This window comes from Rattus norvegicus, chromosome 10, assembly GCF_021556685.1.
Source record: "Rattus norvegicus strain SHRSP/BbbUtx chromosome 10, alternate assembly SHRSP_T2T, whole genome shotgun sequence".
Taxonomy (NCBI): Eukaryota; Metazoa; Chordata; class Mammalia; order Rodentia; family Muridae; genus Rattus; species Rattus norvegicus.
Genome location: NC_141543.1, coordinates 33,963,383 through 33,989,569, shown reverse-complemented (window position 1 = coordinate 33,989,569; position 26,187 = coordinate 33,963,383). Strand labels below are relative to the sequence as shown.

Here is a 26,187-nt window from a genome sequence, read left to right as displayed (position 1 = left end):
CTCCTCCCTTCAACCTGTCTGTGTATGCCTGTCCATTTGTCTCTCTCCCCACCCCTCTTTCTTTCTTTGACAGTCTTATTCCACAGCCCAAGTTGGCCAGGAACTCTGGAGCATACATTTCTAGAAGTAAAATTGCCATGATCAAAGGTGTGATGGTTGATATTGTGTATCAACCTCATCCTGCAATGGGATGCCCACAAAGTGAGTCATGCACAATTCTTAGTGTGACTAGGAAAGTCTTTCTAGTAGAAAGTAACTTTGGGCTCTGTAGACAGAAGACAAAGGCTGAATAGGAAAGAGTCCTTTCTGCTTGATGCCTTTGGGTTAAGACATCACGTTCTCCTAGTCTCTGACTCTGAATATGCATTTCTCTTCCTGAGTTTCCAGCACTCAGGGAAGAACTCTGCTACATTCGTTCTTTCTTTCTTTCATTCATTCATTCATTCATTCATTCATTCATTCATTCATTCAATGCTGTGTTGATCCTAAGTCTCTGGAGAATCCTGACTTTATATAAAGTTACCAACAGTTTTGTGACTTCTGAGACAGATCATAAATTGACCACCAAGAAAACTATAATAAAATATATTGATGACAATGTTAGAGTAGGACATTCACCAAGTATAAGTTGCCAATGAAAAAAATACACACACACACACACATATATATATATACGGCTTGCCTCTGCCCTCACTTGCTGTGTGGTCTAACATCTGACATATATACATATATATATGTATATATATATTACTATATGAAGTATTTATAAGTATATGAGAAATACATATGTGAATATATGAAATGCAAATATATGTGAATATATGAAAATGTATAAATATAAAATATGTATATTTCAACTTGCCCTCAAATTGACTGTGAAATTAAATACATGGTTTTTATTCATATTTCTTTGCTCTCCAGAAAAACTAGAATTTTAGAACTATGAGTATCTGGTGCTGGAAAGATGGCCTAGCTGTTTAAAATACATACTGTTCTTGCAGAAGGAATGAAGTTTTGTTCCCAGCAATCATTTTGAACAGTTCATAATTGCCTGTAACTCCAACTCCAGGGGATCCAACAGAAGCACGTGCATACACATACATGAACATAAATAAAAATAAAATAAAAAATTTAAATGTACGAGTAACTGTCATTTCTTTTTTTATTTTAGAAACAAACTTCCTTTAGATTTTTTAAAAAATTGTATTTATTCCATTTGTGAGCGGTGTGCCTGCGTGTATGTATGTAAACCATATGCAAACTTGGTGCCCTCAGAGGCCAGAAGAGGGCGCTGAATTCCCTGGAACTGGAGTTACTTGGATGGTTGCGTATGTTTTTCCGGCTGCTTTCGGATTTTATGTTGGGTTGCTCTGACCTCAGCGCATAGGCAGCCAGACCTCCGATTTTCTTTTGTGAGAGTGTATGGTTCGGAAGCACACTGACATGCATGCTCGTGGGAACACAGGTGCCTGGCTCGCCTCTGCCCTCACTTGCTGTGTGGCCTAGCATCTGATATCTCCTTTGATGCAGCTTTCCCATCTGTCACCGGGAATGGAGTTGGCTTGACCTCCAAGCTTCGTCTCTGCTTTGGCATTCTGTGATGCTAGTTGAGAGCTGGAACCCTGTGGTGTTGGGGCTCATTGTCAGAACCGGTTACAGCAGTCTCCTCAGTGGCCTCTTCGCTTTCACTGCTCCTTGCCGCGGCCAGCTAGCTTCAGTCTTCCTGAGAGTAGTTCTGAGCCCACTGCTCAGGGTTTCTATAGTAACATACAACCCATTGCTACCATCTTGGTCTTCCTCCTGCTGTCCCCACCTTCTCACCCGTCGTTCCTTTATGAAAAGGAATACTGTGGTTCATACTGTTACCATTGCTGGGAGTGTTTTCACACCCCACTGCCACAGGAGAAACTTCGCTTTTCTTCTAAACCTTAGCTAGTACCATCTTTTCTGGAACGTCTTTAGACATGCTTTCTGGTTTAGAGGCATTTAACACATTTTTTAATTGATTCTTTGTGAGTTTCTCATCATGCACCCCAGTCCTGTTCATCTCTCTGTCCCCTCGTACTTCACCCTTGCAACCTATCCCCAAAATAGAACACACACACACAAACAACCACAGAAACAAAGCATAGAAAAAAAAATCACCGTGGAAGCTGTTGTATGTCATAGTGTGTGTCACAGTATACCCCTCTGCCCAGGCATCCTCACTTGCAATGATTCATTGGTCTGGTTTGAGATCTCTGGCTTCTGTGACGTCATCAATATTGGATCCTCATCGGGACTGTTGTTGCCCTGCGTCATAGAAATCCCACAACTTTGGGCAGCAGGATTGGCCGTTTCACACATCCCAATCATTCCCAGATGATATAGATTTGGGGATGGGCCAGCTCAGAGCCCTGAATCTGGGCCTGAGTGGTGGCTGAGTCGGTCCGCCTGCCAGCTCTCCTTTATCTGCACCACCAGGGGGAGCACTCCAGCACTGCTCAGACTAGGTCATCCAATGCCATCACCAGCAGGTGGCAGGGTCAGCTCTCTTGCTCTCCTGCCCTCAGGGCCTGCTCACCCGCACCCGTGCCTCCAGAGCCAGTTCCCCTGTGCTGCCCATTCAAGATACAGGGTCTGCTCTCCCAAAATGCAGCGCCTGAAACGGGCTGGGCAAGCTCTCCTGCACTTACACCTTTGGAACTAGCTCACTCATGCCTTTGCCATCAGGGTCAGGCTCCACGGTGCTGTCCAGATGAGGTACAGGGCCCACTCTCCCAAGTGCTGCAGCTGGAGTGGCAGGGGCAACTCACTCATTCTCAAGTCTCCCAGGGCCCATTCTCCTAACTACTGTAGGTGGTTAGGGGTACGGAAGGGGTGAGGGGGCATCACCTCTTCACCCAGCCACCCTATAACAGATGAGTTGCTGGGCCAGCTATCCCTTGGGGGTGGCTCACCCTTACCCCACCTCCAGGACCAGCTTCTACTGTGCTACTCAGGCAAGGTGTAGGGCCTGCTCTTCCTAGTGCTGCAGCTGTCAAGGGGATGGGAGCATTCTCATGACCCCAGGGCCATCTCTCCCAACTGCCACAGTTGGTGAGGGGTCGGGGGAGACATCACTCCCACACCCACACCACCTCTTGCAGACAAGTATCGGGACCAGCTCTCCCATGCTCTTTCCCTAGGGCTGGCTCACCTGTGCCCCTGCTACCATGGTCAACTCTGTGGTGCTGTCCAGGTGAGGTGCAGGGCCCGCTCTTCTGATTGCTGAAGCTGGTGAGGAGCAGTCATAGCTTTGCCCACTGCCGGAGGTGGCAAGGGTGGCACAGGGCTGGGGAGAGGGGTAGCATCTCCTCTGTCCTCTACCACATGGCAGACAAATGGTGGGGCCAGCCCTTCCACACTCATAACCTCAGGGCTGGCCAACCCACACCCCTCCGCCAGGGGCAACAGGACAGCTCCACTGGGCTGTCTAGGTAAGGCTCAGGGCCTACCCTCCAGAGGGCTAACAATGGCGAGAGAGGGGGTCAGCTCTCCAGAGTGCCACATCCAGTGAGGGGCGGGGTCAGTTATGCACGTCTCCTGGACATCTGGTGTGCTCCTTAGCGGCTATTCTAACTAGGGACTTCCTCCACATTCTCTAGTGGTATATATGAGCCACGGACAATGACACCAACCCTTGATGCTGTGTAGTCCTTGATGCATGGACTCAGACATGGCTGTCAGTGGCAGCTGGGGCTGGGACCTCACCATGGCCCAAGGTGGTGAGGCTGGCCCCTGAGAACAGGCTACTCCCCTCCACCCTCGGTCTCCAGGTCCATCTCTCTTCATAATACTTAAGCTTCTCCACTTCTCTTTCTCTCCCGTCTGATCACCACAGACTCATGCACTGTGGTGGCTCCTGCTGCAGACTGGCCATGTGGGTGGTAGGCTCTGGGTGACATCTTCCATTCATGTTGTGTGGCACAGTGGCAAGTGGGTGTCTATGGCTTGCCTCTACCATGTGCTGAAGGGAAGGTCTGTGGGTGGCATGGCAGTCTGCAGGTCTCTGTTCCTGTGCTATGCTGCCTGGATTTGATCAGATTTAATTTGATTTTTATGAGTCCTAGGCATAAGATAGCTTTGGCCACCAAGCCAGGCGTCGCACTAGGATGAACGGTAGACTGCCATCTCTTCTGCCCCTGACTAATATATGAACAATATCACTAACAAGGTGTCTCTTTGCTCATTGTGGGGTGGGGGTAGAGGCCCTTTTTTCCCTTCTCTTTTGAACTGCATTATTTTCACATGTAATAGGCATTTGTGGTGGTTTGAATACGCTTGGCCCATAGGGAGCAGTACTGTTAGGAAGTGTGGCCTTGTCGGAGGAAGTGTGTCACTGTGGAGGTGCCCTTCGAAGTTCTCCTCCCATGCTCAGGCTCCACCCATTGCGGAAGAGAGCTCTCTCCTAGTTGCCAGAGGATGCCGGTCTTCTAGTCAGAGGAAACAAGATGTAGAACTCTCAACTCCTTCTCCAACACCATGTCTTCCTGGATGCTGCCATGCTTCCTGCCATGATGATAATGGACTGAACCTCTGAACCTGTTATCCAGTCCCAATTCTATGTCTTTTATAAGAGTTGCCTTGGTCATGGTTCTTCTTCACAGCAGTGGAAACCCTAGGTCAGAAGTTGGCTTCTGGTGTCCTGGATTTCTAAGGAAAGTCAATAAGATCCCAAGGAGGCCTGTAGTCTATCTTTCTGTAGATGGCCTCTGAGGCTTGGCCACTGTCTTAGTTAGGGTTTCCACTGCTATGAAGAGACACCATGACCAAGGCAACCTCCACCCTCTCTGTATTCCTGGTGAGTCCATCCGCCTCCACTTCCGCTCCCAAGACTGCCTTAAGACCCTCCTTGTGACCATGAGGAGCTCATCCTCCCAGACCTGCCTTGTTCATTCAGACTCAAATCCTCTCTGTCTACTCTACTCTATTCTGACTCTGTCTCCCAAGGAACTCCACTCAGTTGATCCTCTCAGTACCCACTTCAGCTTCTTAGCTCTTTCCCAGGGCTGTTCATGTGAGTTTCTCGAGGGGTTTAAAGACAGCTTAGAGCCTGTGCTCCTTGCCAGATCAATTACGTGCCTTAGGTTTCCCAGGTGTTTAATTTAGGGGCTAGGGGCGAGCCTCAGATGGACAGATGGACAGATGGACAGGTGGACAGACAGACGGACCCTGACTGCTCCTGCGAAATTTACTTCTCTGGCAGCTGCCTTATATGTTACATCTACGCAGTAGACTTGGCTGTGACATGGGTCCCTTCTTGGTCCCCTGGCTATCACTCTGCTTCTTTCTCTGTTGTAGTGGCTGTGAAATCTGGCTGTAAACTTCATGCCATTGGAGCACACTTCCCACCCTTTTTCCTCATTTCAGTCACCGGACAGCCCAGATTACTTGAAGATGTTGATGCCCGTCTCACTGTCAACCCTCTAGCATAGCATCTGCTTTTTGTGGTGTTTTCAACATCCAGTCCTCTAGGTGTAGCTTAAGGAACTCTGTCCTTTCCTGTTGTCGCCAGCCTTCCACCCCTTCTTGCTCTGGTGTCACCTTATCCACAAACCCAACTTTGAACCACTCGCTGGGCTCCATGTTCCACCACCCCCAGATTACTTCCTCTAAGTCCTAGACACCAATCATCCTTGAAGCTCTGGATCCTTCCCCGATCTCCTTGTCTCTCCTCCTTCCTTTACCTCTTCCAGATTTAACCCCAAGGTGTCCCAGTCAATTGCCCCCAACCTCCCCCTCTAGTGTTCTTGCCTCTTTGGTGTCTTGACGCGAGTTTGACTCTGGTTGAACAGTCTGCTTGTAACACCAGCCAATAAAGAGCTGAGCCTGACTGGAGAGCCACAGTCACAGTGATGGCCTTCCAGTGAACTCGTCATCCTGAGCTGAATTTTCCACTGTGAACCTTCCACACAGCCAGCCAAGCCTCCTCGTATCCTTGTTCTTGGTTCTTCCCCCCCCCCCCCCCGAGCTGGGGACCGAACCCAGGGCCTTGCGCTTCCGAGGTAAGCGCTCTACCACTGAGCTAAATCCCCAGCCCCCCGTATCCTTGTTCTTAAAGGCAGTCCTTTGGCCAGTAATGTGTGTCTAACCTGGGATTTTGTAAGTGAGCAGCATTCTCATGCCCCAGCTTGGCCTTCTTGAGTCTGGGGCACTCTGCTTTGTAAGACCCTCCAGGTGAGTCTGATATGTAAATTTGGAGTGAAACCATTGTTCGAGTTTATCCTTTCTTTCTTTCTTTCTCTTAGATGACTCTACATTCTGTCTCCTCTCCATGCAAATATCTAACACTTCCTTTTTCTGTGTGAGGACACAGAAGAATGAGAGGAGCATCTCAAGCAGCTTCATTGTGCTTGTAAAATGAACCCCATCTAACCTTCTCTGAGTGAGTGAGGACTTTCAAGATTCTTCTTTTTGGAAGGACAGTTCTAAAGCTTTGAGGACATCAAACACAGGCCTGGCAAGAGCTAAGTAGCCGGGGGTTAAGGGATGCGTGACTCACCTGTGACTCCGGTTGATGCACCTGTGACCATGCCCTCTACCTATCCTTTGTTAAGGGTGTTCTGGAGTCAGAGCAAGATGGCATCCAGCAAGATCCTCCAGTGAACCTGCTCCACAGATGTGCGCCAACTCAGACCTGCTGTTTTATACACCAAACTGACTTCACAAAACTGAATGCAATGAATCCTGCCTGCTGTTGGCCAAACAAAATGAAAATTTGCATTGGGGAAGGTGAGAGGAAAGAGGCTAGCTAGAGCACCTCTCCCCTAATCCCTATCAGTAAGGTAGGACAAGGGAGAGGGAGTTATGCTCTGAACTTCCAACTTGAAAGCCAGTACCCGGCCCATGGTGAGGAAAACCACTTCCGGGCAAAGCTGTGGGATTTCTGCAGGGTCCATACCAACAATGAGCCACAGAAACCAGTTTAGGCCAGGTAACAGACAGAGTGGCCACTCCCCTCTCATTAACATGTGGCTGCACAGGATGCATTAGGGAGTCACCCTTGGGGAGCAGAGCATGAAAGCCAGCAGAGACAGGCCCATCACAGTGAGAGCCGATGCCTTATAGAAACCAAGGCCCCGTGTACACCCCATGGAGCCCCTGGACCAGCTCAGCACTAGATGGAGATCTGTGTGCATTCCCAGCCTTTGTGGGCTTGGAGGCACTCGTCCTTCTCCTAAAACTCCTAAATCTCACCCGCACTGTGAGATTCAGGTTTTATCTCGCTTACTGACAGCCTTGGTGACCAAGGGACTCTCTCCACCACCCACCCATCCCTTAACTCCAGGTCGCTTAGCTCTTGTTTGAGGACAAGGCTTTAGAGCTGTCACTCACAAAGAGAGGAATACTGCAAGCTCTGAATCACCCAGAGAAGGTTGGAGTTCATTTTATAGAAGTCGAGTAGAATGCCGGCTGCCAGAGGCGAGGAGGGGTACGTGTAGAGGGCTGGAAACAATAGCCAGGGAGTTACAGTCAAACAGGAAAAGGAAGCTGTGGAGTCTATTGCAAGGCAGGGCAACTGTAGATGACAATATGCTATACATTTCATTTAAAAAAAATTAGAGGTTGTTTTCAAGAAGCCAAGGTTGACCTCCAATTCACTCTGTAGCTGAGGATGGCCTTAAATTCCTGATCCTATTAAAGATGTGTGCTGGCCTTGGTATGGTTCAGCCTTTATCCCTCCTTCTTTCCTTCCCTCCCTCCTTCTTTTCTTCCCCTGTTTCTTTGAGATGGGATCTTGCTATGCTGCCTTTGCTGACCTGATCAGAACTCACTATGCAGCCCAGGCTGGCCTGAAATCCTCAGTGAGCCTTTTGACTCAGCCTTCTATAGCATTTCAATTGCAGGCACGAAGCAGCACAAGGACAGTCCCGAAGCCTCTCAATCAAAGAATGACACTGTTTGAGGACATGGATAATTTTTTATTTATTTATTTATTTATTTTTTATTAACTTGAGTATTTCTTATATACATTTCGAGTGTTATTCCCTTTCCCGGTTTCCGGGCAAACATCCCCCCCCCTCCCGACATGGATAATTTTAACATTGTTAGAACATACAACATGGTATCTTTACCAGGCATGGCATAGTACCTGTTAATGTGTCCAATTTAAATAATTTTAGGCACTTTAAAGATCTCTCCAATTCAAAATATGCACTGACGGTCCAGAACACTCAGGCCACGTCTCACCCTTGTCTTCTTCAACAATGTCTGTTACGTATTCAGTCCTCACAATCGCCATATTGTTAGGAGCATCACCATTTTCAAGATAAGAAAACGAGGATGGAATGGTGCTATCCTCTGTAATGCCAGCACCCTAGAGGTGGAGGCAGGAGGATCAGGGGTTCAAGGTCATCTCTAGCTACGTAGCAAGTTCTAGGCCAGCCTGAGATATATGATGTTCTGTCTAAACACACACCACACACACACACACACGCACACACGCACACACACGCACACACACACGCACGCACACACGCAATGCCTTTTAAACGCTTAAATGTGTAGTTCAGTGTCATTAGTTATACCCACATTGCTGTGGAACTGTAAGCACTATTTTTAAATCTTTTCCTATATATAGAAAAGCTCAATGGATCCACAGACGGCAAACTGGAGCTAATATATAAATTGGTTAAAGTCACAGTCCAATCAGATCCCTGCTCCACTCCTCCCTGTGACCACCTGGATCCAGTTATCACACTGTCTCTTACTTGGATTATGATACCAACCGCCTATATAATGTCGATTGTCCTTGTTCCTTTCAGCCTGTAATCCAAGTCAGACTTCTGTCTCTGTTCTACGCAGACATTTCCAGTGATTCCCATTCTTAAGCTCAAGAGGAAAGTAACGTCAAAGAAGGGCCTTCGTGACTTAGTGCTTGGAACCTCTCTTTTGTCTTTTGTCACCTCCATCACTCAGACTCCAAAATAATCAAAGTGGCCTCTCACTGAGGATACTGGGGGACAGGAGGGAGCTATTAGGGTTACCAGGGAGCAGGTTGTACCATTTGAGGTTTGTAGACAGTATATGTGTGTGTTCTTGAGTGTGTGTGTATGTGTGAATGTTCGTGAATGTGTGTGTCTGTGTGTGTTCATGGATGTGTGTGTCTTTGTGTGTATGTGTGCATTCATGAATGTGTAAATGAGAGTATATATGTGTGAGGGTGAAGGAGATGTATGTGTTTGTGTGTTCATGAATGTGTGAGTGTGGATGTATATTATGTTCATGAATGCATGAGTATGCATGCGTATGTATTCATGAATGTGTGTGTTTGTGTTTATGTGTGTGTTCATGAATGCGTGAATGTGAGTGTGTGTGTGTGAGGGTGAGGGAGATGTGTGTATATTCATGAATGTGTGTGTTTATGTGTGTTCATGAATGTGTGTGTATCTGTGTGTGGTCATGAATGTGTGAATGTGTAGGTGTGTGTGTGTGTGTGTGTGTTTGAAAAGTTGACATCAGTTGTTTTTCTCTATTTCTCCATTTTTCTTAAAGACAGGGTTGCTACATCCATGCACAGTAGCAGGAACTGACTAGGCGTGGCAAGGGAATGTAGAAAAGACAAGTTCCGAAGTGAGACAAGTGAGAATCTAGGATTGGTGGTCTGAGCTCTTCCCTGGGGAAACTACAGTGCCCTAGAAGTTCAGTGTGGTTCTTGTATAGATTTAAGCAGAGAGGTGGGGTTCCTGAATATGCTTAAATGAGGCTGGGTTTATGCTACATTTGAATCAAGGAGTGAGGCTTAGCTAATTCTGGTAAGAGCAGTCTTTGTATTAGAGCATCTTCAGGCCATAAACATCCAGGAGTAGAGAAAGCTTTGGTGGACATATTCTGCACATACCGTAAATACTTGCATTCACTTTGTCCTCTGAGAAAAGTTTTGCCCTGTCTCTGAACCAGACTCCAGGTGAAGACTTTTTTATCCTTCCATGGGTCTAAAGCTCTGGGGTCTTTAACATGGCCTGCTTGTGTGGGCAATACCCATTCAGCTGAGACTTCATTTACGCAGAGCTTTCTCTGCTTCCTACATGGTGGGTCTCTCACTGAACTTGGGGTTCGCCAGTTCATCTAGGCTGACAGAAAAGCAAACTCCAGGATCTTTCTATCTCTGCTCCTCGGTGTCGGGCACCAAGCGCTTCCACATCCAGCTCTTCACGTGGGTGATGGGAATCTGAACTGGGCTCCTCTTCCTTTTGTGAATGAGGACTTTCTCACCCGAGCTCTCTTCCCAGCACTGTGGTGGGAGGGGAGACGGGCTCTCGCTGAGAATCCCAGCCTCTCTCAGAACTTATTCTATAGCCCAGGCTTTCCTTGAAATCACTCTGTAGCCAACATCGTTCTTTTCATTTATTTTACCTTATGTTATTATGTGTATGAGTGTTTGTCTGCATGTGTTCCGGTGCCCATGGAGGTCAGAATACGGCCTTGGATCCCCAGAATGTGATGTTATGAATGACTGTGAATCTCCTCCACAGGGATGCTGGGAGTCAAACCCAGGTCCGAAGGAAGAGTAGCCAGTGCTCTCAACCACCAAACCACTAAGCCATCTCCCTAGCTACGCAGATATTCTTCAACTTCCTTTGTGCTCAGCTGTTATGGATTTAAAGCGAGACTCATCAAGACAATTATGTGTTCTCTTCCCATACTGTTGGGGATGTGTGATTTGGAGAATAAAAGGGTTAGGTTTAGCCAGACTAATTTTTTTTTTTTCTGAGAACAAAAGGTGAGGAGAGAGAAGCAAGGATGTTAAAGCCACTTGCAAAAAGGGATGTTTACTAATGTTGGACCAGGACACTGACTGCGGCAGGGAATGAGGTCATTAAGTTAGGTAACACATATCCAACAGTTACTGCAGGGCCTGGCACATTGTAAAGACTCAAGAAACATGAGCTGTTACAACTAGAAGCATCCATTCCAAATCTGGACAGAGTACGTCTAATCCCTCAAATGTCCTGACCAAACTAACTTCAGAACTGCACGCAGGCCTAGCACGTGCAATTACATTCCGTTCTTTAGGACGGAGTGATGGCTTTGAAGAGAAAGCAATACATTTCCAAGATGGGAAAAACATTCAGGAACTGTTTATGTATTTTAGGAGGAGATAACTGAAAAACTATTTTGGCTTCCCCACCATCCCCACCACCAGTAGCACCCAGAAAGGTCCTTGTTGCTTTTCAAATCAAGAATTTACCAATAGCATGTTCTTTGATTCCAGTAGTAAAGATATCTCTTTGGAATATTGAAGCCTGAGAGTATTGTGGTTTTCTCAGAAACGTGTATCTCGTTTTGCAAATCTTCCCTGACTTGATTGACTTCAGTCACACATTCATGCAGATACCCGGAGTGCTTTCTCATCTGTGACCCGTAGCTTCCAAGTCCCAAGCTGTGGCCAACTAATTGGAAACACGCAACCAAATAGAGGAGTTCCAGCCATGCAAGGGCACGTCCCACTTTCTTTATGCTTAAGTATTATTATTCAACGTTTTGGCTGAGGTAAAGCGTTTTTGTCTTGTTTGTGCTACAAAGATGTGAACACGTAGAATGTCACAATCACGTTGGTTCCAAAGAGTGAAATGTAGTGTCAAAAATAGAACTATGGAGCAAGGAGTCAACAGAGAGAAACTTCCACCTGCCAGGCCCAGGTCCCACTGATAAAGGGTTGAGACAAACCCTCCGGAGTGAAGAGGATGGTAGCTACGTTTCTGCACTGAGCTCTGGGTGAGTTGTAGCCGCTAAATGGAGGAGACGTCTGGAAGAGATGGCTATGGGTTCAAGACCTTTTCTCATTGCTTCTTCTTTACTAAGTTTTTATTTTAAGTGGTGTGTGTGTGTGTGTGTGTGTGTGTGTGTGAGAGAGAGAGAGAGAGAGAGAGAGAGAGAGAGAGAGAGAGAGAGAGAGAGAGGGCTGTGTAAGCGTGGGAACTCCTTGAGGGCAGAAAAGAGTGTGGGATCCTCTGGAGCTGGACTTCCATCTCTGAGCTACCTGATGTGGGTACTTGGAGCCAAATCCAGGTCTTCTGCAAAAGCCGTGCACTGTGTTGTTGGCTTCTAAGCACAGGAGGCTGGATTTCATTATCCGTGAAGTGAATGTGATCACTCTGAATTTCCTCAACTCTATCGTTCATCTTTGACATTTCTGCTCATGAGCATGCGTGTGAAAATTAATCTACTTGAAGAGGTAATGGGGAAAGCATTCTAAAATTGAAGGTGTCTCATATAGGGAATTGACTTATAGTAAGTAACCACATAGCCACCACTTAGATCCTAGGACTGTCGTACAGATGCTATTTGTTTGAATGAGGTATTGTCTAAAGGCTGGTGACGTGACGCAGTAGCTAGAATGTGCCTAACATGCACAACATCCCCTGACTGGTCCCCAGCACCACATAAAACCTCTGGTGATGCTGGCCTGTGATCCCAGCACTTAGGAGGGAGGAACCAGAGGATGAGAAGTTCAAGGTTGCCTTACTATACATTGAGTTTGAGGTCAACCTGGGCTACAAGAGACCCTTGCCACAAAAACAAAGTAACTGCAAAGTGAGATGTTGCTTGAAAAGCATTTGGGAGAGCATCTGACCCTGGGGTGAGGTGAGGAGGAGGGCAGAGCTGCAGGCTCAGGATGCCCCACTTCCCAGGCCCCAAGCTGCTAAAATTTCCTTGTCTGAACACAGCTGATAAAGGAGAGAGAGACATCGCCAGCCAGGCCTGTGGATTACCTCTTATCTGTAACTTGTTAAAACCAGGCTCAGGGGTGTGCCTGTCCATTGAGCTGTTTCCTACCCGCTTTTGTTGTTCTTGTTTAATCCTTAAGAGACCTATTTCAGTGCAAGGTCATACCCTGGTCCCTCGGATGGGCATCTCTGCAGAGCCATCTGGAACTATGGTTTATTTTCTGTTTATGGCGAGTTATTTATTTCAAACCTTCAGTCTAACAGTTCCCAAGGTGAGTGTCAGATATACACCCCAATCTCCCTATGTGATCTGCGTACTGAGCCCTCTCCAACAGGCTCCCCTGGCCACAATTTTTTTCCTTTCACCTCAGACATGCCACTATAACAGGCTCTGGCACTCGATGTTTCCCTGTCTGGAACACTGTCACCCTACCAGGCTTCTTTACACGCTTCCTCAGATGTTCTCATGTTCTCGTTAAAATTCCTTCTCTGCAGGAGTGCATCCTCTGACCAGCCCGCTTAAGTTGTAATCTCCCAATCGGCTCCCTGTCCCCACTTTAGCTTCCTCCCATAGCCCCACAGCCACCTACCATTCCATTTTACCTAGTTTACTACTCATTTCCTTGTGGTATTCAGTTTTATCCCCTGTGCCAGGATCACGCTCAGGTACATATAAACAATAAATTCTTACTTCAATAACTATTATTTATATTTTAATAGTTTCTTCTTTTTGGTGGTCTTTGGGTAAGAATAATAAGTAATAAACAAACATTTATTTATTTATTTATTTATTTATTTATTTATCCATGTATTTGGGTGCACACACACACACATGTCATGAGATGCAATCCACTTTTGAAGGTCAGAGGACAACAGTGGGTTCTGAGGATCGAACTCGGATCATCAGGTTTGGCAGCAAGCTCCTTTACTCACTGGCCTCAGTGACATGTAATTAAAAAAAATAATAGTAATTTATTTGTTTTTATTTTTATTGGTGTTTTGACTGCATTTATGTCTGTGTCAGGGTGTCAGATCTTGGAGTTATAGACAGCTATGAGCTGCTAGGTGGGTGCTAGGAGTTGAACCAGGGTCCTCTGGAAGAGTAGTCAGTGCTTTTAACCTCTGAGCCATCTCCCCTGCCTAATGGATGTATTTTTTTTTTTTATAATTCTTTATCTGGCTGTTCCATGCATCGATTGTCTGTATCTTTTTACTGCCACGTAGCCTTTCACAGTATGGGTGTGCAGGCTTGCTGAACTGGTCACCCTCTACTGGAGGACGTATGGGTTATTTCCAGTTTGGGGCAACTGATTCCAGGAAGAAAGCCATCGCTGACAGTCACTGGTGTGGACACATCCCCTTCTCTTTAAGATAAAAGCTCGGGCCTGTGACTGTTGGTTGATCAATGGTTATTACTTCCTTTTCCAGCAAGCAAACTGTTTATCAGAGGATGTGGGACTTGCGCATCTTCACCAGCAGTATACGAATGAGGCAATATTTCTGCACCCTTACCAGCCCAAGTCAGGGAATGGCTTGCAGGAGTTTGCTCTTTTCTCCTACCACATTGTAGGCTCCTGGATCAACTCAGGCCATTAGACTTGGCAGCAGGCACCTTTCACACACCGAGCTGTCTCACCAGCTCTTTTATCATCTAAAATGTATGTGTGTCCATGTTTTGCCTACTGAAATGTTTGTGCATGCTGTGTGTTCTTGGTGCTCGTGGAGGCAGGACATGGGTGCCAGAGACCCTGGAACTGGAGTGCTGGGAACTGAATCCAGGTCCCCTACAAGAACAGCTAGTGCTCTCGACTGCTGAGGCTTATTTCCAACACCCCTCCCCCTTAATATAGATATTTTGATGGGTATGTAATGTTGTTCATCCCTCTTAGGTGTGGGATCTTGAACATCTTTTATGTGTGTATTTGTAGTGTTTCTCTCTCTATGTATGTTCTTCGGTGTCTTGGTTTGAATGAGATTGGCTCTCATTTATTTGCATGCTTAGTCCCCAGTTGATGAACAGTTTGGGAAGGATTAGGAGGTGTGTCCTTATTGGGGGTGATGTGTAGCCTGAGTTTTTAGCTACTCAGCTTTATGCTCCCAGCGAGTCATGCTTTCAGCCACTCACTCAGGGAATCTTTGAATCCACAAATAAAACACACACACACACACACACACACACACACCACATACATGCACACACACCACACACACCCCACACATACATACAACATACACAACACATACACAACACACATACAATACACACCACACATACATATAACACACACCACACACACACACACACACACACACACACACACACACACACACACTAGCTTGTTTTTAATATGCTATTTAGCTCAATGGCTGGGCACTTCTAATCCTCCACTTGCTACCCTAGGCCACTGGACACTTCCCCAAAATCTCACACAGCTGGTTGGCTTTATCTCTTGCAGCCCCTACATCCATCTGTATACCAGCATTTCATAGTGATCCCTCTCTCTCTTCCCCTGCACAATTCTAAGGGTCCTGCCCTGTCTTCCTTTGCCTAACCATTGGCCACTGGCATCTTTATCGATCTATCCAAAACCAACTGGGGACCAGGACCTTTAGCATTTAGACACACAGATTGTCGACTGAATCAAAGCATTAGAACCAATCTCCAACAGAGGCATGTCACTTGGAGTGGGCTTTGAAATTTCAAAAGCCCAACCTGTCAGGCCCAGTCTCTCTGTCTCTGTCTGTCTGTCGGTCTGTCTACCTGCCCCCCCCTCCGTTGGCTAAAGTGAGCTCTCCACCACGGCTTCCCATTGTGATGATAAACTAACCCTCTAAAACTGTAAGCAAACCTCCAGCTAAATGCTCTGTTTTATAAAAGTTGCCTTGATCCTGGTGTCTCTGCACAGTGACACGGGGGTGGCTAAGACATTCAGAGACATGTCTCTTCGTTTCTTCTGTTCATAGTCTCATTGGATTGTTTGTTTTCTCACTACTGACATTTGCAAATTTAGACATTCAAGATATTAGTCCTTGGCCATATTTATGGTTTGAAAATATTTTCTCTCACTTTGAAGGAGTCTTATACAGGGTGATATTTCCGTGTGTGTGTGTGTGTGTGTGTGTGTGTGTGTTATTGGACCCTGAACCCAGGTCCTGGCACATGCTAAGCTGCTACTTAACCACTGAACCACACCCCAATACCTCTTATCTTTTTTTTTTTTCTTTTTTTCGGAGCTGGGGACTGAACCCAGGGCCTTGCGCTTGCTAGGCAATCGCTCTACCACTGAGCTAAATCCCCAACCCCACCTCTTATCTTTTTAAGCGTTGTCCACAAAGTAAATTTTTTTATAACATAATTTTTGGTCCAATTTATCAATTCTCCTTTAATTGTCTGTGCTTTGGTGTCAAGGGTAAGAGCTTTCTGCTTAGCCAGGTCTTAGAGCAATTAGACTGTTTTCTATCAGGGTTAGGCAGTGACAGAATGGTAAATAGTAACTCATTTCTGAATAGGGAAGGGGTACATTTCCACGCTATACACCTGCAAGTGTAAAGACGACTTCCATAAACTGATTTTAAATCACCAATGTGATGGCTGGGTTAGGGAAGATGTGCACACACTCAAAGCTGACATCTGCAAGCCAGTGAGGGGATGTGGAGGGGAGGGCAGAGTTTAGGGAGCTGGATCTTTTAGAAGAAGCTGCATTTTTTTTAAAGTCTTATTTTTATTATGTGTATGGGTGTCCCCAAAGTTGGAAGAAGGCATTGGATCTCCTGGAGCTGGTGTTAGAGACAATCTGAACTGCCAAATGTGAATGCTGGGAATTGAACTCAGGTTCTCTGGTAGACCATGAACTATCTCTGCTGTCCCCTTCAGTTGCCTTCTTAATAGTTCTACAGAGGTAGATATGTGTTGTACGTGTGTGTATGTCTGCGTATGGAGGCCAGTGGTTCCTAATGGGGTGTCTACCTTAATCACTGTCCACTTTTTTTTAATTGAAATTGATCCCAAAGCTCCCAGAGTCTGCATAATACAGAGCCAGCTTGCTCAGGGATCCCCGTCTCTGCCTCAGAGCGCTAGGATTGCAGATAATTGCCATGTCGGCCTGGCTTTTGTGTGACTGCAGCAGATCCAAATTCTGGTCCTCCCCACCGAACCATCTGCCACCCTTATTGTTATTATTCTGGATAATAAGGAAGCCTGGCCTTCTCTGGAGATAAATACTGCAGAAGCAAGTTTGAAAAGAGAGCTGGGGTATGGCTCAGTGAGGGAGCACTTTCTCTACCCTGTTAGAGTCCCTAAATTCATCCTGAGGGCTCAAAAAACAAACAAACAAACAAACAAACAAACAAACAAACAAACAAACAAACGCACGCAGAACAAAGACAACAGTGATTTTTCAATAATGGCCGTGTTTAACAGCCAGCTAATGAAATTCCTGAAAATTTAACAATAGACTCTCAGAAGCTGGTGCAAGCTGGTTTATAGGAAGAACAATATCAAAGGACACCACACACACACACACACACACACACACACACACACACACACACACACACACAGAGTTAGAGAGAGGGAGGGAGGGAGAAAGAAAGATAGAGGGAGAGGGAGAGAAAGAGAAGGAGAATGCCTCATGTTGATTTCTCTAGCTCTGAGCCAGGAAATGGGAGAGGAAGTTCCTGACTGGGGGTGGCTTTTTCATTATCTATTTTCTAGAACTGTTATTATTACTGGAAATTGTAATGATGACAAAAGAAACTAAAATAGATACTCTTTCTTGTCTGCTAACTGTAAGGAAAGCTTTTGGGGGATTTAATTGGCGTGTGTGTATATGTATGTGTGTGAGTGAGTGCATGTGTTTATGTGTGTGTTTTTTGTGTGTGTGTGTATGTGTATATGCATGTGCGTGTGTGTGCAGGTGCTGTGTGTGTATGTGTGTGTGCAGGTGCTGTGTGCGTGTGTGTATGTGTGTGTGTGCATGTGTGTGTGCATGTGTGTGTGTGCATGTGTGTGTGTGTGTTTGCTGTGTCACTGGTAGCTCTTCTGCTCCCCTTTTACGAACTGTTAAACTGTATAACTAAGCATTTGGGGAAGTTGGCTCATATCCTACACTGGCTATGTGTGGAGTCTGCTTTAAAAGCCATGACTGCTTAAGTTAATTAATTTTGAGACAGGATCTCTTTCTTGTAGCCCAGGCTGGTCGTCAACTCACAGCAATCCTCCTGCCTCAGCTCCCTTAGTTCTGGGATTCTAGGTTGTGAGCTACTTTGACATCTAGGGCTCTCATTCATCTTTAATCACAAGTTCTCCTGGCTCCTCTGTCTCGGGTGGCCACATCGGCAAGCACGTCTGTGTTTGCTGCATGTCTAAGGGCTATGGCTCGCATCCAGACTCTGCAGGAACAAATCCTGGCCACAAAAGACCCTTACACATAAACGTGTCTCAGTGGGCAATCGTGCTTGCTGAGCAAGCCTGGCGATTCCTCAAACTCAAGCAATGGCGGAAGGAGAGAGCCTACTCCACAAAGTTATCCTCTGACCTCCATATGTTCTCTGTAGCATGCACCTCAACGGAATATGCATATGTGTACACATATACACACAGGAATAAGAAATAAAAATGAAGATTAAAATAATTCAACAGGGGTGGTTCAGCTGGTAAGAGTTACACTGCAACCCCGAGGACTAGAGCATCCACATCGCACACTGGGCATGGTCCCACCCACACCTATGCCGCCAGCATGGATGGGTCAGGGACAAGAGGATTTCTGTGGCTCACTGACAGCAGCCTAGTCAAAGAAACAACGAACGATCCAAAGCAGCGCCCAAGAAATGAGAGCGCCACGTTTAGGGAGAGACCCTGTTTCAAAGGAATAAGGTAGTGTGGGGCAGTAAATCATGTCAGGAAGCTCGGGAAGGTAGAGCAGGTCTGAGACCCGGAAGCTTGGTGCGTACACACCAGAGACTTAGGCGACTCCCCGCCCCCTGCCAAATTCCTGACCCGGAACACGTGCCACACCCCCCACATAAGGAAACGTGACTTGTAGTCACGTAGACCCAGAAAAGAGTTCTCCATGCTAATGAAGTACCTACAGGTCCTGAGGGTTCAGCCAATAAGCTTCCCTTCCCAGACATTCCTCCCTACAAAAGGTATTTAATCTCGGGTCCACCCCGAGAAGTTGGTATGGTACGGTATGCATCCATTTTCCACAATGAACAATAAACAGTTTGGAACCACGGACCATCTCGTTCACCAAAATCTGCCATGGGGAGCCATGGAGAAGGCATTCAAATACCCAGCTGCAACCTAAGCCTCCAGCAGAAGGCCTCTCTGAGCTTCCAGTCACAACCACAGCCAAGCTAAGGACAATCACAGCTGAGCTAAGCCTGAACTCCCCTTTCTCCCCCTGCCCTGGGCTAGATGCAGTCCCCAACCTGTGGGCCCAGGAGTTTGGGAGCACCTGGTCCTGATCCGGTTGTGGGCCCATGGACCCCCGAGACTTTGTTTCCCCCTTCTCTGAGTGGTTCTCCAGGGGAGACTGGGGGCCCAGAAGCCAGGGAATATCAGTTCCAGCTTTCTCACCCCTAGAGCAGTGTCTGGGCACTTACCTGGAGTCCAGTACCTGCCCAGTAATGGTGTGGGTTAAGTGCCGTCAAATTCCCCTCATTCTCTCTCCCAAGCAGCCTCCGCTGCGCCCCAGGACGACTGAATGAGGATCAACAAGGTAGAAAGTGACGAAGGGCACATCTGACACTTTCCTCTAGTTTCCGTGTGTGTGTGTGTGTGTGTGTGTGTGTGTGTGTGTGTGTGTGTGTTTGCGCGCGCGTGCGCGCGAGTGTACGCGCACTCGCAGCAAACAAAGCTGGGAAGAGGGTTGGAGAGGCCAGAGAAGGTTGCATGAGGAAGTGGCCTTGGCGTAGGACCTGAAGACGTTGAAAGGGAGGGAGAAAGCGAAAGGCATGAAGGACCATCACAAGGCTGGGAGAGATAGGAGCATGCAACATCAAGTGACAGGCTGTGACAGACCAGCCATGGGAGAGAGCATGAGGAACAATGTCCCCAGCAAGAGAAACTTCCAGAAGCTACAGAGCCTTCGGCAAGAGCTGGCTCAATTGGTAAAGTTGCTTTCAAGCCTTATGACCCGAGTTTGATCCCAGGAGACCCATATGGTAGGAGAAAAACGGCATCCTGAAAGTTGTTCTTTGACTTCCGCATGCGTGTGGTGGCGTGTGCCGGCTCCCCCAAAGTAAACAGATAATGTTAAATAGAAGAAGCTATTATAGCAGCCATGGAACTGTAATGGGGTGCATCAATAGTGCTTTTCTACCTTTTCACCCTGCAACCATTAGGCATAGCCTCCTTGAGCTCACCTTGAAGATGGCCTCTGTTGCTACAGCTTTGGTACCCTGCCTAAGCCCCGCCCAGAACCTTAGCATCAGACCCACCCCTTCAGGCCTCCACCTTCGGCAGCTCCCTGCCTTCTCAAAGAACAGCCAGCAGCAGCAGAACAGCCAGTGTGGCTGCTCAAGATCTGTGCTCGCCCCATCTTCCTCTCCTCTCACTCCGCTAGTCTGTGCCTGGCTCTGGGACAGAAGGAGGGCACTGGCTTGGGCTCAGAGAGGCAGTCTGGAGGCCTTGTCTCCACCTGTCCTGCCATTGGAACTAACAGGGTGCCACCGAGATCCCCTTGTCTTCCTGTCCGTTCTAGAAATCCATTCATCTTTGAGAAGGGTTTTGTGGGAGCCGAACTGGCGAACCACAAAAAAGCACTCGCTCTCTGAGCTGGTCATAAACTTGGAGCCACTTGGAGGTGGTTCTGCTGCTATCATGGCTCCCATACTGCACTGTACCGTGGGGGTGGGGTGTGCAGAAAGTCGGGGTGTTCCTCAACTCTCCTTGGGGTTGTCAGGAATCCCCAAGGCCAGAATTGCATTGTGGGGACTGCTTCAGAGTCTTGAGGGACTGTCACACCCCACCACCTGATCCTGACCCGCTTTTGTGTGAAGAGGAGGCTGAGACTCCAGAGCTTCACAACAGGGGTCTGCATTCATTTGTCACCTGGCTGTGGGATTAGACTGACCTGGGGTGGCACCTCTGCCGCTTCTCTACCGGGTGACCTCTACCAATTTCCTGACCCTCTCTGTCCTCATCTGTCAAAATGCATCAGAGGAATACACCTACCTTATTCGTCATTCTCAAGGTCAAGTGTTTTGATCTGTGAAAGCTCATGTGTACCGCTGAGCTATGGAGAACTCCCATAAGCACCTGCTTTGCTTGATAGGGCTTGGTTAAGGCCGAACACTCCAGTTGACAGCCTTACCTCAGGTTAGGTCGAACTGTTCTTACAACCACCGGAGCAACCTCCAACCCCACATATAGGTGGGGGCGTACACTGCCTGCCCACTTAAGATCATTCTTTGGTTTTCTGCTACTCTCGGGGTCAAGGTGCAAGCCTTTTGTTTACCATCCCTGCGTGGAAGTCCGGCCTTAGCTGCCTCTGTGCCTCATCTTGCTCCACCCTGATGACAGCATCTTTGATCCCTTCCAACTTCCATGGTTTGTCTCCCACAGGGCCTTTGCATGTAAACACCCCTACCCCCTGCCTAACTCCCACTTTTCCCCTCAGCTGTTGTGACTCCCAGTAAAGCTGTGCCCCGCAGTGTGTCAGACAAATCCTCATCTTGCCATTCTTGTGGACATTTTGCTTTTATCTGTGTGGATATTTACCCAATGTCTGTCACCTGTACTGGATCCTAAGCTCACCACAGGGTCTCCCCAGTGCCTAAGGTGAGGCTTGGCACATAGTTGCAATTCAATAAATATTTGTTGAATATGCAAACCTGACAAAGTCTAGCAGCCATTTAGGGAATCATGGAATTTACGGAAGTCATGAAAACCCACAGGGCTTAGCCAAGGAATGGTGGGTCAGCTGGGAAGATCTATCTGGGTGAATGCCTTGGTTAGCCTTTGACCTCTGAGACCTCCATGTGCAGTTCCGCTTGGATGCTAAAAGGGCCACACTAGGAAACCATGTTTGAGAGTTGTCAGCCTTGGCTGGAAAATTCTATGTGAGGCAGACACAAGAAACCTGCTGTGGTTATGAGGGCATCAGTTCTGATCTTGTCTTTAAATTATTGCTAATGTGAGGGGGGAAATTATAAAGTAGATGAAGAATGTCTTAAATGTGGGGTGGGGGAGGGTGTGGCATTTCCCCAGAGCTATCTGTGGCCTTTTCTGGAAAGTTCTTTTTAGGCTTTTGTCTCTACTGCAGGGAAGAAGAATAGCTCTTGAAAAGTGAGGGGGCTACAGTAACGTGGAGTCTCTTGCCCTCAGACCCATGGGCAAGGAGCTGGGCCTGTGACCCTCAGACTACGGAATCAGAGGGTCTCAAGGAGGGGCAATCCACTGCTCTAAAAGCCTGGGTAGGTTGTAGTGCCAGATGGCTTCAAAGGTCCGCCCTGTGGACACCAGTACATTCCCTCGGTGAGTACCTGGGACATCGGCTGATTCAAAAGAAAGCTGTCCTTGGACCAAACCAGCTCACACTTTAGGGATGGGAGATAGTTGGACGCAACTCCATCCTACTCAGAAACACGCCAAAGTCCAGACAACTCTCCTGGCTTATCTGGCTGCCTCCCGTTGGGAAGCATGGGGTAGACAGAGCTGCTTACCGCACCCCCATCTCCTGATTTGTGGTCTCTACTGCTTCCCTGTGTCTATGAAGTGAGGTTGGTGGTCTTGGAAGCTGCTCATCGTGTGAATTGCAGAGGGGGCTGCACACATCAAAGGCGGCACACAGCGAGTGTTCAGTGCGTGTTGCCACCGTTTATATTGTGGCTCAGGAAATTTGACGGTGATTTGTTATAGAGGAAGTCTTCACTGAGAGGTGGGATGATGGTTCAGTGTGTAAGAGTTCTGGCCAGAAAAACAGATTAGGGTCAGAAAAGGCCCTAAATACAGATTTCCCAAACCCACACAAAAGCCTGGCATGTTTGACCATGAGTCTGTTACCCCAGTACGACAGAGACAGGATTGCTTGGGATTGTTGGCCATCAGCCGAGATCCAAGTTCAGTGACAGATTCTGACTCAGGGGAATAAGATGGGAAATGACAGATCAGGGCACCTGCCATACTTCTCTGGCCTCAGTGTGTGCGTGAGTGCACACACACACATACATGCATACACACACACCCATACGTATACATACAGACATACACACTCACACAGACATGCACACACACACGCACGCACACACATACATACACATACCCACACATACATATACATACACACATACACACATATACATACACGCACACACACACATATATACATACACACATATACACACACATGCACGCACGCACACACATACACATATATACATACACACACACACACACACACACACACACACACACACACACACACACACGTCTCCAGTGGAAGCAGAGGCCTGAGATGCTGGATGCTTTCCGCAGCAGCACTATTTACTGTGTGTGCTCTAGGAATCTCAATCCTGACTCTGCTTTGAAGAAGGAGATCAACATTTGATGGCCAAATTGGTCCTGAGATCATCTGGCCCAATGCTTCATTTTGCTGAAGCCACAAACCACAGAAGGGATCCCAAGGTACTCAGGACTGGCCCCCTTTCTTGCTTTGCAAGAGCTGGTGCTCCTGCCCTGTCTCAGGCTGTCTCTGACACAAACAGGGTGCTTAAAACTCTGCCCTGAGTGCAGATGTCCAGAAAGAGTGGGGCTGATTTTATTCCTTTTCTTTTTCCTTTTTTTTTCCCCCAGCACAAGATCATGGCCACCTTAGAATCCTGGCCTGAGACTCTCCCTTTTGTCTTGGGCTCTGAGTCTAAGAAACTGCTGTAGAGGCCTGCTGGTTTTTCCAGTCCCCTGTGGCTTACTGGAGATTTGTGTGGTAGGTGTGCTCCCTCTAGTGGTACAAGTAAAGATTACATGCAGCGTGGAAGCGTTTTCTGACTATTGGTGGGGGTGATGAGTGGGGTGACGATAGGGGAGAGTGGGATTCTGGGGCAATGGCTGGGATGGGTTGCCAAGCCTCCAATGTAACTTGATGCAGTCTGTACTTGTAGAACTAACTCTCCCCTGCCCCCGGCCCTACCCCCACCCCATCTCTCCTTTGCCTCACCCTAATCCCAGTCCTATAGGATCCCATCTGTACTGAAACTTTGGATTTTGCTTTTTGTTTTTGCATTAGTTTTGATTTATTAACATTCTGTATTAAAATATTATATTTCTAGAATATCGAGACTTGGTCATCCTTTTAAAATTTGTATCTGAGATGGCTGTCTCATTCTCTCCTGCATTTTGATCATAAACCTGCAGAGGATGAGCCCTTATGGACACGGAGAACAACATGCGCTTGTCGGGGGAGACCTAAGGCGCACCTGTCAGTATGGGCTGCTGGAAGCTCTCTGCACTGTCATGATCAGAGGTGGGGCTCTCCAAGCTTCTTCAGAAAGGAGTAGTTGCCTTTCAAAGAGTGTGTTGAGCTGGGTGGCGGCGGTGGCACACGCCTTAATCCCTGCAGGCAGATTTCTTTGAATGCCAGGCAGGCCTGGTCTACAGAGCAAGTTCCAGGACATCAGACTACATGAAGAAACCCTGTCTCGAAAATTGAGAAGCGGACGGCTGCTTCTCAAAGAGTGTATTTAAGGAGAGAAGACCTTTGGACTAAAGGTGCACCAAGTTCTGTGTCTTCAAAGCACAATGCCTACAAAAAGACCCCCAAACAAGCCCAGGTTCCCAAGTCACTCAAGAAGCCACCACAGACAGGACTAGGGACTAGGGTCTCACCATGTAGCCCTAGCTGGCTAGGAATTTGTTATGTAGATCAGGCTACCCTCCAACTCACAGATTTTCACCTGCCTCTGCCTCTTAAGTGCTGGGATTAAAGGCACCCATCGTGATGCCTGGTAAAAAAAAAATTTTTTTTTACAGAAAGGAAAGGAAAACACTTTCCAAAGGAAGGTACCCCTCCTTTTCAGAGGCTGACACTTCTGCGGGAACCCTGGGCAGAAAACCTGCCAACATGTTGATTTGTTTGGGCCACAGAGTCCTGTCTGGTTTCTAGACACTTACCTACCCTATTCCATTTGTGGCAGACTCAGCGAGGATGACTAAATAAACCTTATTTTATTAGCACCGGGCCCACACGTTCGAGGACCAGCCCATGTGCTACCTGTAGTCCCGTGAGTATCCACCAGGGGGCAGTGAGCACAAGCTGCTAATCTCCAGGAATTGCTCGTGGGCTCAGCACTCTTGCATGGGGGCTTCTTCAGTCCTGTATTCTGAAAAAACCTGGACAGGGTAGACTTACCTCAGCGCTATTCATTCCTGTCATCAGGTATGCAGGGGAATCCTGCTCTTCATCACCGACTGAGCAGCGGGCCAACAAATAATAATAAAAGCCCCGGGTCCTTGATGAACTGCACTTATGCTCTAAGAAGGCCCAGGCTTGTCCCCATATCAACGTCACACTCCCTCTACATACTGATAGTTTAATTTTTTTTTTTTTTGAGACCGTTTCACCTTTAGCCCAGACTGGCTTTGAACTCAATGCAAACCTCCTGCCTCAGTCGTCAGAATGCTGGAGTCACAGGCAGAAGCTAAACCACCTTTCTTTCTTTCTTTCTTTTTTTTTTTTTTTCGGAGCTGGGGACCGAACCCAGGGCCTTGCGCTTCCTAGGCAAGCGCTCTACCACTGAGCTAAATCCCCAACCCCGTTCCACCTTTCTTTCTTTCTTTTTTTCCTTTTTCTTTTTTTCTAAACCAGCTTTCTAATGAGAAGGAATGTGACTCGGACCTGCCAGGTTCTGGGTGACCTTCCAGCCTCACGAGTCTTTTCTTCTTAACCTCCCAATTCTTCTGGCCCCAGTCAGTTCCTCAAGTGCACCCGGCTCTCCCCTGGGTAGAGAGGGCATCTGTACCTGCAGCCAGGCTGTTTGCTGGAAGAACATTATTTTCCTGTTCTCCCGTTGCCCTGTATCTTGCCTCAGTGCCCAGCTTCTCTGTGCCCTCAGGGGTTCTGATGTACAATTCTTTGACCTATGAACTTTTGACTTTATGACGGTGTGTGGAATTTTGACCTTTCCCCTCGATGTCTACATGTAGGACGTTGGCCTTTGTAATGGTGACAGTAGGTAACCCGTAAGGGTGAACGACTGTCTTCCACGTGCTGTGTAACCAGGCCCTGACTCTTACTTTTGAATATCTTTAACTAAAACTTACTGAGTTTCAAACATAGTCCTAATGTAAGCAGAGGAGTAGCTGTCCTGGCTTGAACGAGTCCCAGAGAGCTGTGGGAGATGGTGACGGTGTGGTGGGTGGGGGATGGGGGATGGGGGATGGGGGTGAGAGTGGGGCTGGGGAGAATGGTAGTTGTTTCCCCACCCCCATCTCTGCAGTGATACAGGGTACACATGTAAGTAAAAATCCATGTTTTCCACTTAAAATGTATGTCTG

General features: G+C 47.4%; 1 long non-coding RNA gene across 2 annotated transcripts; it reads left to right on the top strand.

Annotated features, from left to right (window-relative positions):
- The first annotated feature begins 2,322 nt into the window (after positions 1 to 2,322).
- On the top strand, positions 2,323 to 6,697 carry LOC108352074 (uncharacterized). 2 transcript variants are annotated; one of them, XR_015631191.1, is made up of 4 exons: positions 2,324 to 2,742; positions 3,168 to 3,258; positions 6,338 to 6,406; positions 6,579 to 6,686. It is a non-coding gene; the product is annotated as an uncharacterized LOC108352074 (long non-coding RNA). The 2 variants fall into 2 exon arrangements; XR_015631190.1 differs by lacking the exon at positions 3,168 to 3,258 and having other exon boundaries at positions 2,323 to 2,742; positions 6,270 to 6,406; positions 6,579 to 6,697.
- The last annotated feature ends 19,490 nt before the right edge of the window (positions 6,698 to 26,187 follow it).